We start from the raw sequence: 16605 nt of genomic DNA on the forward strand, positions 1-16605 counted from the left end.
GCAGTATCTTCTACAGGGATGCATTATATATCTGAACAGAATTTTACAAGTATTTAAACAGCGACAGACTATAATATGTCTATTGAAATCTTCGGTTTATGACATTCTTGCAAACTTTAAATTCATAAATTCCATATGTCTACTAGAATGCTCCATTTATTCTATTACCATCTACTCGAATAAAAAATAGCTAAAATAAAAAAACAATTTTCCGTTCGAAAATAAATGTTTAAAATTCAAGTATCGCCTAAAACGTTAATCATCGTCGTTTGCCCCCTTCTTCTCCTTCACAGATTCAATTCTAACGTACATATTCTAACACCTATAACTTTTCCCTCACTCCTTCGACGAATCGTTCAGGTAAAATTTCTGCTGGCTGGTAGATTATCGATGAATGAAAATCAACAACGATGCGTAGAGTGACTGCTCTATCGTCATTAACAGACTGAAAAATCCCTTACTTCCTTGCCAGTCAGGTATTCCTTTCTTTCTCTCTTTCCTTCCCCGTTTCTACCCTTTGGAGAGTAACAAGTGCACGCTTCACGTGGAAATTAAGGATGCAAAAAACGCGCTGCGGCCTCGCAGCGGGAAATTTGAATGTGAATTCGAGGCAGCGGCGGGTCGCGTGCTGCTATGGATCTAGGAGTGAAATTTGCATACGGAAGGTCCTTGGCACGCATGAAAGCCCCGTGGCTGCCTTTGTCGGGAACGTGCTACGACGAGACGTTCGATTCCTTCGATACGCGTAACGGCCACGGTTTTAAACGGTTTTCGATCTTGATTCATGTCGAACCCTTCGATTCGTACAACGACTCTTCGAATCACGCATTTACATAAGTACGTTTCGAGATACTTAGCGTGAACGAAGATTGAAAATTATTTTATAGGAATACGCGGCGATAGGAGATTAAGATTAGAATATCTTGATTTAGGTACGTACCTTGTGTTGTAGATCGTTCAACTCGCCCTGTAAGCCTTCCATTTAAGAATCGAAAGCAGCCTTAATATCCCACTAACGCTTCCACCTACAAGGAAAACAGTATCGTTCTTGTGATAGTCTTTACACACTCGTAAGAAATATTTAAAACAAAATGCGATAGAAATATATTTTCAGCACATTCGGATCAACGTGTATTTTTATATACATCCTTCTAATTCCGATCAAATTTCTTTCCTTTCAATCCTTCAAGCAGTTACACTATCACAAACATCACCAAACTTTCGTCTCACGTTTACAAATTCTATTTAAACTTTTGACCTAAACGTATTCACACTCGACAGTTACCCGCAAGTCATTCTACCCCATCAAAGCGAGTCATCGAACGTCGAGATCCTAGTGGAAAGCGTGAACCACCTAATCAAACATATAGCTGCCTTCGAATTGCCTTTTGGTCCGACTTAAACATGGAAATAAATTCCGATCGCACGTTCCAGCCTCGTGTTCCCGATTTTAATTATAATCCAGGGAGGCTGCACCGGTGTGCCGTATCCGTCGCCTCATGTAAATAAATCATGGCAGGCCACAAAGCACCACTTCCGGCTCGTGTCTTCTACCCGGAAAAAATTTGAATATTTTCTTCTCAGACGTTTCTGTTTCCCCATTCGAACGATCGTCGATGCGCACAGGCACGTGTCCAAAAATCGTCGATTCTAATTCTAATCTCCACGAGTCAAATTTGAATAACGTTCCTCACCCTCGAGTTTGATCTCGAGCGCGCGCTAGACTTTGCGACACAGAGCGTGCTGGAAACGGGATCATCGAGCACACGCGACCGAATTTCGTTCTCCTCGTTCCTGGCGAGCCCTCCTCTGATTTGCATCATTTTACTTTCTTTTTTATTTCCGCGCGTGCCGGAATAAATCTCGGTCTGATACCAGACGTTACTCGAGGCGAGTCGAACGAGCGGATCAACGGGTCGAACGCTGCGCGCGTTGCCATCGTCTGAATAAATTTATTTGATGGTGGATGGAGGCTGAGAAAATTTAAAGGTTGAAAGTGTAGCGATGGAGGAAAAGCGTAAGGACGAAGTTTCGGGTTTCCTTCTTAGCATAATTATATTTTTTGTTTCGCGAATTTTTGTACAGTTAAATATTACATAATTGTGTTATATTTCAGGTAGTTAGGTATAGTAGAACAAAGCGTGGCATTCGTTAATTGGAGTATGAAATATTAATAGCAGGATTGTATCAAAATTATCAAACAAAACAGATTTCTCTAATCACCTCTTACACTTTCCAATCTGATCGCATCTTCTCGCAACTTATCGAGTATAATCATCAAACTCCAAATCATCTTTTCTCAAAATGACGTCACGCTCTTGAAATAAAGGCAACCGCTGGATCGATACGAAAATCTGCCAAATCACTTCCATAAAACCTCCCCTCTAAGACTGGACCCGTTCCGTTCCAGTCACTACGCAGCTTCGTCATTGAACCGACGATCTAGCGGGACGATCGTGACATGAAATCACGCGAATAAAACGGCGTTAAAGTACATGGATCGCAAAGAATCCCCCGTATAAACCTGTTGGAATCGTTATTGTCACCCACGAACCCGTGGTCTTGCTGTTGCACGACGAACGAACCTCGAGTCTCGAGGCATCGACGAGGGGACACGACGCGTTTAGGACGCGCGTACGAGCCTACAATTATTGTCATTGTCACCCACGAGTTTCCATACGCGTCACCAACGACGGAGTAAAAGTCGATCGGACGCAGGCCGCGGAGAACGATCGACTGATCGAGGGCCGCGTAAAACGTGCGGAGACACAGCGAACGACCGATCGATCGCTCGTACACACGACGATTATTACTATCGTCGCGCGGCGATCTTCGTCCGTGGAACTTCGTTAACGCGATAAAAAATCGCCATCGTCTCGACGAGTTAGCGAACGATCGGTCGTTTCACCGAGGCGGGATCGCACGGGTATCGATCGACGGTTATTGCGCGATCCAAGATCGTCCGGGAGTGGAAGACGCGCGCTGCCCACGGGACAGGACGATTCGCAGGACATTCGATCGACGTCCAGCCAGGAATCGATTAGCTATCACGATTTTTCACGTGTACCTCCGACAAATTACCCGGTAAGTTACGCTCGCCTCGGGTACTGCCTCCGCCCCCGACGATCCAGCAACGATTGACGTGTTTCTCGTTTTTTCCCTGTTCCTACGAACAGAGACTACGTTTCCAGAGGTTTGTCCAAGAGAATGCTTCTTATCGTTAAGATACGCTAATGTGTGTCCGGCAGATTGCTCGGAAATTTACTGATATTTCTGCGAAGAGAACGTATGGGATGTTTCCTGCGAGATAAGCTTGACGATCTTATAAATTAAGAAACTGGGAGATGGTGAGTTGTGCACGATGTTTCTCTTTTATAGGTAAATGGTTGAGAGGTGCGGTGAAGGAGAATGCGAGTGGGATAATTTAGTTGGTTGTTACGATGGTTGAGCATTTGACGAAGTTGATGTTTATATGGTTAAGGGAACGGAATATGTCTGTTACATTTAGATTAAATGAATATTATAAGATAAATAAATTAACACGTCCGGTGCCTATCGATTATGGACACGACGATGGAAATGTTGGAAATTGGACAATGGAATTTAATTCGAATTGTTTCTGGCGTGTGTATCTATAAATTTGTCTTTGCAAGATTCTATCGACTGACATATTAGTCAAATGTAGATTACATTGCTTAGCAAAATATTCCATGGGTGAGTAATATAATCATACAGTTTCATCTATGATTTAACGATAACATTTCACGCACGAATAAAACTACATTTCGATATTCCGATACAAAAATAATCCATACACTTTTACCTATGAACTTACTTTAACATCAAACTTCTTCAAACAACGTTAAACATACTCCAGAAACCTTCCCGTAGTTTATTAATTCTCTTTGAAAAAACGTTATGAACTAGTCTCTAACACTTGTACACATAATTTCCGCTAAAATCGTAATCACGTAAAAAAACTCGATCATGTCGAAGAAATCGCGTCGTTAACATCAAGAAGCTAGGGTTAATTCGTGCAAGCTGCGTACAATTTGTGGAATTCCGCGAAAAGGAGGACGAGCGTCCTCGTCGTTTATAGTCTTTTTACTGTGCCTTCGGTGCTCGATCGATAAAAATATTACGATTCAAGCGGGACGCAGACATTTCGCGGATTGCCGGCCATTCAACAACATCGAACGCGCATCCCGTGGAAACTATGCCGTCGTAAAAATCTCTTTCGCGCCTGCATGAGGGACGAGAGGACCAACGTTCTCTTGATCGGCATAAAGTACAGCGGGTATTAAATGCAAAATTCTGTATATATGCCTCCTGCCGCGTTCTTTTTCTCTCGAACGAGTGAAAACGTTGACCGTTTCGGTCGTGTCGGGTGATAAAAGCCGCGTTCCAACAAGAAATAAAGGAGATCGCCGTGATCTTGGCACGGCGAATCCGAGATCGTCGATCGATCGTTCGAACCCCCAGGCAATAATTATTATCGTCGCCACCCACGAGTCGACCTTGCGTCTTTTGAGCGACCGAGCTAAAGAAGAAAGAACGAACCCATAGGAGGAAAAGAAACCGAACGAAATAGAAAGAAACGACGCAAACTCGAGGCATTTACGACAAGCCGCGTTTCCAATAGTCCCTTCTAAGCTTTCGTTATCCTCTTCTAGATCGTGTTCAATCGTTTCTTTCTCTCTTCGCCGCGAGACCGTCCAGCGGGGCTCGCGTGGGCGAACGAGCGACTTTATTGGCTGGTCCACAATGCGACATTTGCAGCTTCGTGTGTCGTAGGGTCGCTAGTATAACACGGCCACTTCTGGCTCAGGAAAAATTGCCGTGGATTACGTAGTCCCCCGCGACGAACTCGTTTTTCCTCGTATCGAAGCGCATTCGATGGCCGGACAACGTCAAAAGTGCGCTCCAAATGTAATCAGAATCAAACAATCTATCCGTATTCTTGGACGAATTTTAGATTCGTGACGATTTCGTCACTGTGAAGTACTTTCTTTAGTTTTTAGTTGGATGGAAGTCGGATGATATTTATTAATTGCAAGATTAGTCGGTTCAGAATATTTTAGGATTAGGGATGAGTTGTTAGTATAACGATTTTCTCGTTGAGAAAATTAGCTTTGATTTTAAACACGAGAAACTTGGAATATGTAATCTTAAATGAAGCGGAGAAATATAAAACACATATAGAAATTAGTGTCAAATACATGATGTTTAAGATGAACTTGCGGGGACTCTCTCTTTATTAATATTAAACGCGCATTTTTAAAGAATACGACACTCCTCTGTATTATAACGTAAATGATTATTAGAGGCAACTCATAGTACGTAAATCATAACAGATATGGCATCTCATTTGTGGTAATTAATACAAATATATAATAAATTTGAAAAATATTCATAACAATGTACATTTTTACTCCTATTAAGTCAATGCATTCCCAATTCTCAGTTTTCAAGCGCTATATTTAAAATACTGATGTAATTATAGACATTTAATGCATCAAATATTACCATGGAACGTCAATATCTAATATCCGAACGTCAAAGATATTCATATCGATAATTGCATAAATGCCATCCAGCTACTATTTACTAGCTACCCAGAAATATCAGCAATTTCGTTCTTTATTGTCTTCAACTATCAATAAACTTCGACCAAAAAAAAAAAAAAAAGAACACGCTGGAGAACATTAATAGCCTCGAAAATTCCAATAATTCTATTTCAAGATACGCTTACATCATCCACGTCGATAAAAGATGACCGTTCGACAGTGAGCAGAAACATCGTGGTCGATTACTATCCGTGCCTCTCATAAAACCGTTGTACGGAAGGAATGTTTGTTAAAGTTTCACGGGTGTCATGGCGTCTTCGCCAACTTCGTAACGACAGCGTATCTACAATGTGTATCCGTACTCCGGCGAGAGAAGACAACAAAAGGGAGGGCAAATAATCGTGGAACAATGGCTGGGCAGGCTGCTTCCGCGATCGCCGTTTACATTGTGCAAACGAACACCCGAAGCCTTACGGATTCTAAACACGAGACATCCCACCCTTGTCCGCTTGTTTTCCTCTCGGCTTGCACTGTGCTCTCCGCCTTTCGAAACGAGGGTGGCCCGTGTAGTAGCTCGGAATTTTATAGGGTTAATTACGTAATAGGGTTAACTGCGATTTTAGACCGAATTAGCGTTTCAACGACACGAGAGTTACGAATCGAACGATATTAATCCTTTGTGTAATGAACACCGTGGATGTACGTTAATCTACATTCACTTTCACTCGTGGATTATGTTTCTACGAATTGTTCGGAAAAATTAGAATATCCTGTATCATTTGATAACAAGTCATGTACACAAGCTCACGAACACTCGTAGATATCTTTTATGAATATATTATGTGTGTAGTGCGTAACGTTATGAAACTTTACTAGCTGCGCTATAAAATTTGTCTGCCTTATTTATGTTAGTAAAGTTTGACAAATCCGAAAATATGTATAGAAATTGCAAAATATTTAATAGAAGTAGACGAGATTATATATTTCGCGCAGATCACAAAACTATTTAAAGTTCAATTATTTATTATATTAATAAACAGCTATATATAGCGGCACGTGAGTTAGAAACCAGTTAGAAAAAATTCAAATCATTGTTGTTTTGCCTCGAAGTATCAAGATCGTTAGGATACACGTAATGTAAGAATAAATAAACTCCGAGTAAAACAATGTCGCCGCCACGTGCAACCATCGAACAAAGACGAATTTGGATTTTCCGACTCTCCCCCGACCAGTATAAATAAGCGGTCGCGATCGCAAGGAAAGGAGTTACAGTCAGTTGTCGATCAGTTATCAACCAGTTATCAACGAATTATCAGCGATCTAATTAACGAGTCATTAGCGATCCTATTTTACGAATTATACACAGTCTTAGCGAACATTATCTGCATACTAATTTATCATTTTAAATATATTCGACGATTTCAACAACGAGCAATCTCGTCCATTAAACCTCACCGACCAGTCATCCTCTACACATAAACCTCTACATATATATTTCAGCTAGATCATATTTGACGCTTATTATATCCTTAGAACGACTGTTCATGTTGTATATTAATTTTTTACTAAATATATGTTTGCAATAAACATTTTGTAATTTCTATAAACATTTGCAGATTAATTTTCAATTTGGTTAGTACAATCATGATCATCGTTTCGTAAATGTCGCAAGGAACTAGAGTCACGAACGTCACTAACTACAACTACAGAAAAAGTAAACAAATTAAATATATATGTGTATATATTTTCAGTTTCTTTAACATGGTAATTAAAAGTTAAACGTGCGCTAATAATGGATGTAAATTATCGAGAAAGTAACGAGATCAATAAAACGAAACGTCCGATTAATATCAATCCAATAATAAAACAAGACTTTCTGGATCGTTAGAACGAAGCTACTCATTTCTTCTCCCAACAGCCATTATGTTCTCGTTTTTAACGATTAATTTCGGCATTTTGCTACCCCAAATAATCGTATGAAGTGCTCCTCCTCGTCGAGGCTCGCCACGCCACGTGCAAACTTGAAATTTTTTAATTGAAGGTTAACGCGGACTCTTACTGCGTCACTGTTATTTCTGCTTTATGGGGAAATAATTATCTAGTAATGACAGCTCCGTATGCTCTTACGATCGCCGTTTACAGTTTTGCACCATGCAAGCGTACGCTCGCCGCTTTACGGATTCTAAACACGGAACACTCCCTTCCCCTGTTCCCACCCCTTTACGACGCTGTTACCTCCGCTTTTGCCAGGGGATCGAAGGAATAATAGGGAATTGCACGTGTACAAATTCGTCGGAAACGTCGTTGTTCCTCGATCTTCGAGTCGATAATATCTTTCCAAAAGAAAGAAAATGGAAAGGACGAAAAGAAGGATCGGTACAAAGGGGAAAGAAAAAGTAAAATGAAAGATATAGGAACGTTAGCGCGATGAAATAGAAGGGGAAGGGAACGAGATACATGTTAGAAAACCTCTAATCTTCTCTTGGCTTAATATTCATCGCGCACATATAAACGCGCGCATACACGCGCACGAAAAACACGCCCAGCGTACACGTACTTAACTCAAGTATCGCGAGGTATCATTCGCCACTATTTTCCCCGGTTAAATCCGGTAATTAGGTAAATAAAGCTGCCTGTCAGTGCATCCCTGCGATTGTTGCAAATGCCTCCCAGCAGTCACACGTAATCACGCGTAGTCACACTTGGCTGAGTGTATGGGTGGCCAGTGGAGACAGCAGCCGACCAGAACTCCGATCGGAATTTTCACGCGTCACTACCGCGTCCAATGGATGTGTTACATTAATCAAACTGACTTTCATACGGATTAACGTAATGCGTTTCATGATTTTTCTTTCATCGATGCCTCGTTTAATGCTTGCGTGTGATTTCACCGAATTATTCGTGTAATCTGCGCTTCTGTTACGAATTGTAAATTTTAAGATATTTTGTGATATTTACAAAAAATAGAAAAATGATTTTTACGTTATAAACTCTCATCTGGACGAAAACATAGAATATTCGTTTTATTTTATAAACTTATTACACTCATTGACGAATAATATGTTATTTAACACTGCAAATATTATAAAATAATATTCTTGTAATTCTTAAGATTTCACTACGAATCTCATTCAAAGTCCTCAAATTATACAAGCGAAATTAATATTCAATTAACACGGTCATTCGCCGTACGATCTTCCTCTCGTCAAATTAACATTTTCTTTTTACCACTTAATCAATTAAAAATCTACTTAACATCTGCAAATCGTCCTCGAATGGAATCAGATACTACGAGATTGCCGAAAGCGTTCATCCCTGGAAACATCCATCAAAACATTTATCCATTTGAAACAACATCAGAGTAGAAGCCGCCTGCTCCACCCCGCATGACTACGCCAATGTGCAGAAGTAAACCGTTTACAGCATTGTACAATTACCCACGCCGGGATTCCATGGTCCTGCCACACCTACACCTACGCGAACGTCCGCGTCGCCCCGAGTGGCGAAACACAGTCGCAGCAGCGCGCCTGGCCACACGAGACCGTCCACGTAGTAGAACTCACGTGTGTACACGTGAACGTACACACGGCTTGGTTTAGGTTAAGTATAATGCGCGGTCGTGCAGCTTTGGGGGCCCGGAGGCGCTAACATGAAAATCGTATGGTAATGGGGCACCGTGGCTCCTCCAGCATGGGGTCGAGCCCGTGTAGGAACCTAGCGAAGCCCGCGGTAAGTCTAGCTTTCTTCCTAGTATTAGCGAGTCAGCCAACCACGTAGTTCAACGCGGAGAAGAAGAAGAGGACGAAAGAAAGAACCGAGAGAAAAAGAGAAACAGCGAAGAGTAAAGCTACGAGCAAGAGGAAGAGAAGTCGTAGGCCCTCTCGAGGAGGGTCCCTGGGTTCGCGTGCCTCTGATAATTATACGCTCGAATCGAGTCCCGGGAGAAACAGAGAGCGAACAGCCAGCGGGAGGGAGGAATAGAGAATATCGAGTCTGCGGTTCGACAGGGTCGAAGTTGACCGGCGTCTAATCGATTCGCCGCCTCGGCATGGAAATTTCTTTCAGGTTGCCCCGCGGCCACCCTGCATCCGCAACACCTAGCATCTACGAGAAAATTCCGTGGGACTACCCGTGGAAGCCACCCGCTGCACGATCTTCGTGGACGATGCTCTTTCAGCTAGGCAGAGGCGAGCTGCACCTTCGATTTGTCTTAACGTCGGATTACGCGTTGAGAGCCCATGAATGTTAACCGTGGTCGTGCTGAATCCTTTCATTACGAGTAAGATATTTTTAGTCGTAAGCTTTTTCGTTTACGTAAATTACTCATTAAATAGGCTTTATGTTGCGTATATATCTACGTCCCTTTAGAGCGGGTATATCTGTGGAATATTAATGGAAATATTTATAGGACTGTTAAACGCTACACGAAGGAATATTAACGTCTTGAACATCGAGTTTAGGATTAAAATTGAGATTAACACGAAGATAATAAAATCGGGTTTCGTTGATTCTGTCAATAGTTGGAAGTTTTATTGGTGTGTTAGAGTCTCGTTTGGTGCTCAAGTGTTTAAGACACTGGCTTTCGCGGTAGAATTAATGGTGTCGAAAAATATGACCAATAAAGTTATAGGACTAATTAATCTGTTGCTTTACAACTTTTTCCATGATCGTTATTAGAGATAGCCATTTTATAGCTTTAAGTGGTGTGTACGATGGGGAAATGGGAGGAGTTGGAGTATACATAGTCGTATATATTCTATTCGGCCCGATATAAGAAGACAAAGTAAATTAAATATAAACTATTCACATTTTAATGGTATAACGTAAAGAATATCGCGATAGTTATTGCAGCTGAAAATCTTCTTATAGCGAATTTTTGAATCTTTGAAAATAATTACCAAACCAAAATAGTTATACGTATTTTCTATCAAAGTTCCACGAATTAGCGACAAATTTTTTGCCACAGTTATTAGAATAATTAATCCGTTGGCCTAAGTTAAATCGACTCGACTTCTCGGAAGTAGCAGCTACACGCTGCTGTTTTATGAAGTACGATGTCCCCGATAAAATGATCGCAATGGAACAAACGCATTCGAAGTCACGAAATCTATTTACATTATGCACATAACCAATTTCGTGACCTCACGACGACCACGAAACAACAAAGACAAAAGCGATAAATAGTTGTTGAACTCGCACCGTGGAATGTCTCAACAGCGTTAAACATCCTTCTAGCGATTTTCTACTCCATTCGCCATAAAAGAATAGACTTTAAAAGAAACTAGCCAGATATAGCTTCTTTGTTCCTTTCCAACCGAAGAAACAGTCCCTTTTTGGAAAACTTTGATCACTCTGGAAACTTGAAACGCCCTAAAGACAACAAAGAAGACAATAAAAGATGTGAAACGTTATTTCTAAAACTTTCGAGCATCGTTTCTTCTATCATTTATTACGACAAAGCATTTAGATTTTAACTTTGCCTTTATTTATAGACGATTTACTTTTGATTAAATACAAATTAAATTTACGACAGGATAATCCAAGCAATCGTGGAATTCAATGCTTAAATTGAAATTAAATTGAGATTAAATCATCATACCATAATCGATTCGGTTTTATTGTCTGCAAAACGTAAGTAAAACGAAATGTATGGTTGAAATGTTTTTAATTATTCAATACTTTACTCTGTGAGTTTGACATTAACAACGCATGTTAAAATATACATGTCCATTTTGGTTCAGCTTCGAAGCTTTGCAAATTAAAACTTTAAAGCCTCGACACGACTCTTTCACTCGTAGCAAATTCACATACCTCTGATAATTCCAACGATCAATCGTATCCTTTTCTTTATTCATTGCAATACTTAGAATCTGAGGAAAACAAACGAAATTTTTCCTGCGAATAAACTTTCGAGTAAGACCTCTCTCTCTCTCTATCCCTTTCTTGCGTCACAATAATCGATACTACAATATTAATTTAACTTCGCCTTATACTCGGTTCTATAAACACCCACAATCTATATTCTAAAAATACGTGGGGCGGCACTCGACAACAAATACCGTTATTCGACATTAACATTAACAAAACGAAGGTAGCGCAGTGGTTAGCGCGCCTTAGGTTACGAACGTTTGGGACACGAGTTCCATTCCCAGCGCCCTCGTAGTCCTTTTTTTCTTGCAGTGTGAGTGTGAAGATCATATGAAAGAGCAATAGCCGCGTAGAGGGTTGTGGGTTCTTTCTGGGATAATTTTGCGATTATGAAGAATATGAAGACTTTACGGATAGACTGATTCTCTTCGATTTTCCATTGCGCTTCATCAATACGCATCAATAATCTTATCCGGTGTTTCCGAACGGTTGATCTCTGACTGGATAACATTCCAGTATAAGATCACATCCATTATATTCGCAAGCAGTTAGAGGTCCACTGGTATGTAGCCCCTCCCCCTTGGCACAATCTGTTCAACACTGTCAGAGGCACCGGTGGATTTTTGCGAGTTTGATGCCATATATAGGTGTTTCTGTTTCATCTGTTTGATGAGTAATCTAAGCGTCTTGTTCGTTTGGATCAACGGTTCCATGATCTTTGAGAACGTTTCTCCGTAAACGAGAGTGCTTAAGATATCTAAACAGATCCCTTCCTTTTTTTCAGTCAGATATTAGATTTATGCGTAACGACGACGCGGCGTCCCGTAATCACTTACTCAAAACCTTTTTCCAAGCGCAATGGAAGATCGAAAAGAATCAGTCTATCTGTAAAGTCTCATATTCTTCATAATCGTAAAATTGTGCCAGAGAGAACACCAGAACCCTCTAAACGCGGCTATTTTTGCTCTTTCATATGATCTCTACGCTTACACAGCAGGAAAAACAGGAATACGGAGGAGGCGCTGGGATTCGAACTCAGGTCTCTAACGTTAGTAACCCAAGACGCTAGCCACTACGCTACCGTCGTCCGGTTGAAATTTGTGTCGAATGGCGTATTTCTTGTCGAGTGCCGCCACAAATACGCCACACTATACTCGATCTATGTTATTCATAAATGCAACGTACTTAAAATTAACTTTCACCAACGCATGTCACTCGTATTTCTTAACCCTTAGAGTGCTATGGACGTATATATGCGTTTGTCAATTTTTCCGAACACCTATGCAGAAATAATACTATTACATTTGTGCGAGATAAATATAAATGCATTCCTTATTTATAATGTATATATTTTAGAACAAAAATCTACCGCTTCGAAACAAAAATTTAGTGAATTTCATTTAGCGTTGATAAGAAACATTTTACTAAAATATTTCGAACGTAGAAGCATGCTAGGAGGAGGAAAGAGAAAGTCTGAGGATTTACCATTTCGTTTAATTGATATGCATTTTTCATCAAAATGCCCTAATCGTGCCGGCACAATACAATTATCAAGAAGAAAATGTGTTTTTTGTGTGAAAAATAAGAGAAGGAGCGACACGCGATACGAATGCAGAAAATGCGATGTCGAATTATGTATCGATAATTGTTTTGAAATTTTTCACACACAACTGAATTATTAACTTGTGTTATATTTACTAAATTTAGTTTTCTAGTTTATTGTTTTCTAGTTTATTACCCAAATTCTAGTTTATTGTAAATTTCAATGTTTATAATAAATAATTAATACTAAAAAATAACGCCCTTGAATCATCTAATCTCGTGCAAAAGAATTACTATAACTTATTACGATTTGCGCTTTGAATAGTCAATCGACAGAGTTCAGTCTAGCGAAAAAGTACTCGGTCCACAGCGATGGTCAACGCTGGCCGCGCGCCGTATGTACGGACCGCATAGGCCGCGAGTATTCAGCACTCTAAGGATTAACCTACACATCAATTTTAACGAATCATCGTCTGAAACCGCGTTTAAAAAAGTACGAGAATCGTGTTGTGCCAAACACAAAAGCCATATATCAACTAATCATAATCAAATCGTTCAATCAAATCCAAAGATTCAAAGTCGTGATCGTCGTGACAATCGTGAATAACGCGATCTGGCGAATTGACGCGATCTGGCGAAATCTTAGCTAAATTAGTCGGTGATAATGATCGAAATTGTCGGCGGAAGGGCACGTGAAGTGCGACCTTCGTCGGAACACACGGCAATATCGAACTGGAGGAAATAGTGCAGGACACGTGCGCGTTAATCAAGCGTCACTGACGTCAGGGATGGTCGCGCCGACCGAGCGAAGGACGTTCACGGGCGGATCTCCACAGAAGCGATCAGCGATCCCACGGAAATCGGAAACAAGGTTCCGGCCGGTAGTGTCAACAGATTTGCCCCTGATAGTTGCTCGTACACAGAGAGGACGGTGTCGAGAGTGAGGGGGTGGTCAGGAAGGGGTGCAGATCGATCGCGAAGGATCGGGGTGTGAGTCGTGCTACAAACGCTTGTCTGTATATACGTGTGTGTATGTATACGTGTGTATGGGTTGAGTCAGAGCGAAGCAAGGGTGGGCTCACGATCAAATATTAAGTCTTATCTGGCGCCGCTTTACCCAGAAGTCGCGTTTTCTTTCTCTTTTTCCTTCTCGCTGAACCAGCCTTTTCGTCTCTTTCTCGCCGCGTCTAATTATCCCCGCCAACCACCGATGCTTCCAACAATATCCCCTCTGTTTCGCCTCACCCTTCTCCAACTAGCCACCCTCATGGTCGCGGGGCTATTCTCGATCGGTGAAACCACACACGTTGAGTATAGAATACATAAAAGTACCGACTTGCTTCTTCTCTCTTCGTCCACCGATCAACCACATCCCCATCCCCTTTCCGTTTCTTACACCACACCACCCCCTAAACGCTCCACGTCCTGCACCCCTTTGGCTTTCGCGCGCGTTCCTTCCTTCGATCGTTGGACGTTAATAGCTGCCACCGTCCCTCCCCTCTTTCTACCCCATCCTCCGGGGACCGTAATTAAGAGAAGGAAAGACGCGGATGGAGCCGATGTGGGTTCATCAAAGGAGGACATTCAGTCGAGGAATCCTAGGCCAACTAGAACAGTTTTCTCGATCTTACTTTTTCTTTTCTTTTTTTCGAGATGTTTTCGAGAATCATCCTCTCGTAGTGGAAAGAATTAATGTTTCACCGATCTTACGGTTCAATTAAGAATTTCGTCGTTTGGATCTTGGAAGATTTGTCTACGAGTATTTATGTTTCTCATAGTTTTACAGAATGTATCTTAGTAGAAAGAAATTAACAAAATTCGGGCTACGATATCATCGATGTATCAAATTATTTATTTATTTTATATTTTAAATTTTAGTCTATATTTCAAGATGATTAACTTTCTTCTTGACCATTATGTACGTATAAATTAGAACGAAAGTACATAAATTGGAATTTATATACGAAGAATTCCTACAAACGGATACCATTAGTATAATAAAAAATATATACCATTAGTATAATAAAAAATGAAAAACAAATATTTCTATCTCGAGAAAAAGCTCCTCTAACATCCATCGATGCACTATACCAAACTCTCGGGTGGCTTCTCGTTCTTCAATCATCCCCGCATTTCTTTCGAGTGGAATTGGAATTGCGTATTTCGGGGAAGAAACAACGGACAGAGGATTCGTAGGTGGCGGGGTGGTTGCGCGCGCGAGACGATGGGACGGTGCGAGAAGCGAAGGGTTGGACGCGTCCTCGTTACGCGAAAACGAGGGCGAAAGCGTTTCGAGGATTGCGATTCGATTGAAAATTCTCTCAGGTCCGTGGATCCTTGGGGTCGGATTGGTTGGCGCCAGTGGAAAGAAAGTTTTTCCCTAATGACCAAGCCGAAGTGGTTACCGTTAATTTGGCCCACCCCCTTTTACCCCGCGTTCCTCCCGACCACTTCTTCACCGCAGTCGTCTCCCTATCGTCCCACCCCCCCTCTCTCTCTCTCGCTCTCTCTCTCTCTCTCTCTCTCTCTCTCTTTCCACCTCTTCCATTTTTCGTACACCCGTCACACAGTGTTTATAGGGTGACCCAGAAAAACAATGACAGAGAGCGACAAAGAGGAGTCGAGAAAATTGAGAACAAGTGAGAAGGAGCGAGGAAGAGAGAGGAACCAGCGGAAAAGAGTAGGGCGGCGTGCAAAGATCGATCACCCGTAGCAACAGCCACGTCGAAGATCGACGCGCCCGATCGTGATCGATCGATATTCTCTGACACCAAGGTCAGCCCCGATGTACTTTGCATAACTGTCAAGCTTGCGCTCTGTGGCCAGAAGTTACGAAAGATATCATCGTTCTTCGTTCTAAGTAAACGCGTTTAACCGATCGCCGGACGATATAGTCGAGTTGCGTAGCCCGTTTCGGATCCCTATTAATATGGAATATGCCACCAGTGATGAATAATTTCGACGTTTATTGTGACATGTATCTGTAATGGAGTCGCATGTACCGAACGAAAGACAATGGTTCATGTTTGGTCGAACATGTAAACGAATTTCTTCGACCTTCGTGTTAAAATTACGGGATATTGGAATCTTGGCAGAGGTATGAATTATCATAATAAATTGCGTTCCGATGATGATTTATTATTGTCATTAAGAATGGCTTGATGGACGACGTGATGTAAGCTAAATGACGTTGGCAATTGACGAGTTACTTGGAGAGGTAAGCAGCTGATTTAGATTTTTGTAATAACAGGAACTGTTCCAATCTGTATAAAAAGTAATCTTTCGGTTCCGTGGAGGTTGTAGCGAACGGATTAATCCACGTTTGTACTAGAAATTTAACACACCTACTTAAAATGAAACGCAAAACTATCCTTTGATGCATCATTCCCGGAAGGCAAGATTCCAACCTCGGTTTAGCACCAAAACATCGAACCCATAGATCCATCTCCTTCGCCCGTTTCTTCGTTATGAAAATAAACGCTTGCACCGCAACTTTCCACATTTGAGAAAACGTTGAGTAAACAAGGAAAAAAATATCAAGTCGAAGAAAGCTTGTAACTCGCGAGACAGCTAACGCGCGATAAAATTCCGTCGCCGTTGGTTCTTCTCTTTTCGAGCACCGAGTATC

General features: G+C 41.3%; 1 protein-coding gene across 2 annotated transcripts in view; it reads right to left on the reverse strand.

The window, feature by feature from the left end:
- zfh2 (Zn finger homeodomain 2) overlaps positions 1-16605 on the reverse strand; it is a 389827-nt gene that overhangs the window by 286420 nt on the left and 86802 nt on the right. For both annotated transcript variants that reach the window (XM_033350922.2, XM_076617743.1), the window contains exon 3: positions 941-1025. The gene's annotated coding sequence lies outside the window, so the exon portion shown is untranslated. The remainder of the gene's footprint in view (positions 1-940; positions 1026-16605) is intronic.

Source organism: Bombus vancouverensis, chromosome 4, assembly GCF_051014615.1.
Source record: "Bombus vancouverensis nearcticus chromosome 4, iyBomVanc1_principal, whole genome shotgun sequence".
Classification (NCBI taxonomy): Eukaryota; Metazoa; Arthropoda; class Insecta; order Hymenoptera; family Apidae; genus Bombus; species Bombus vancouverensis.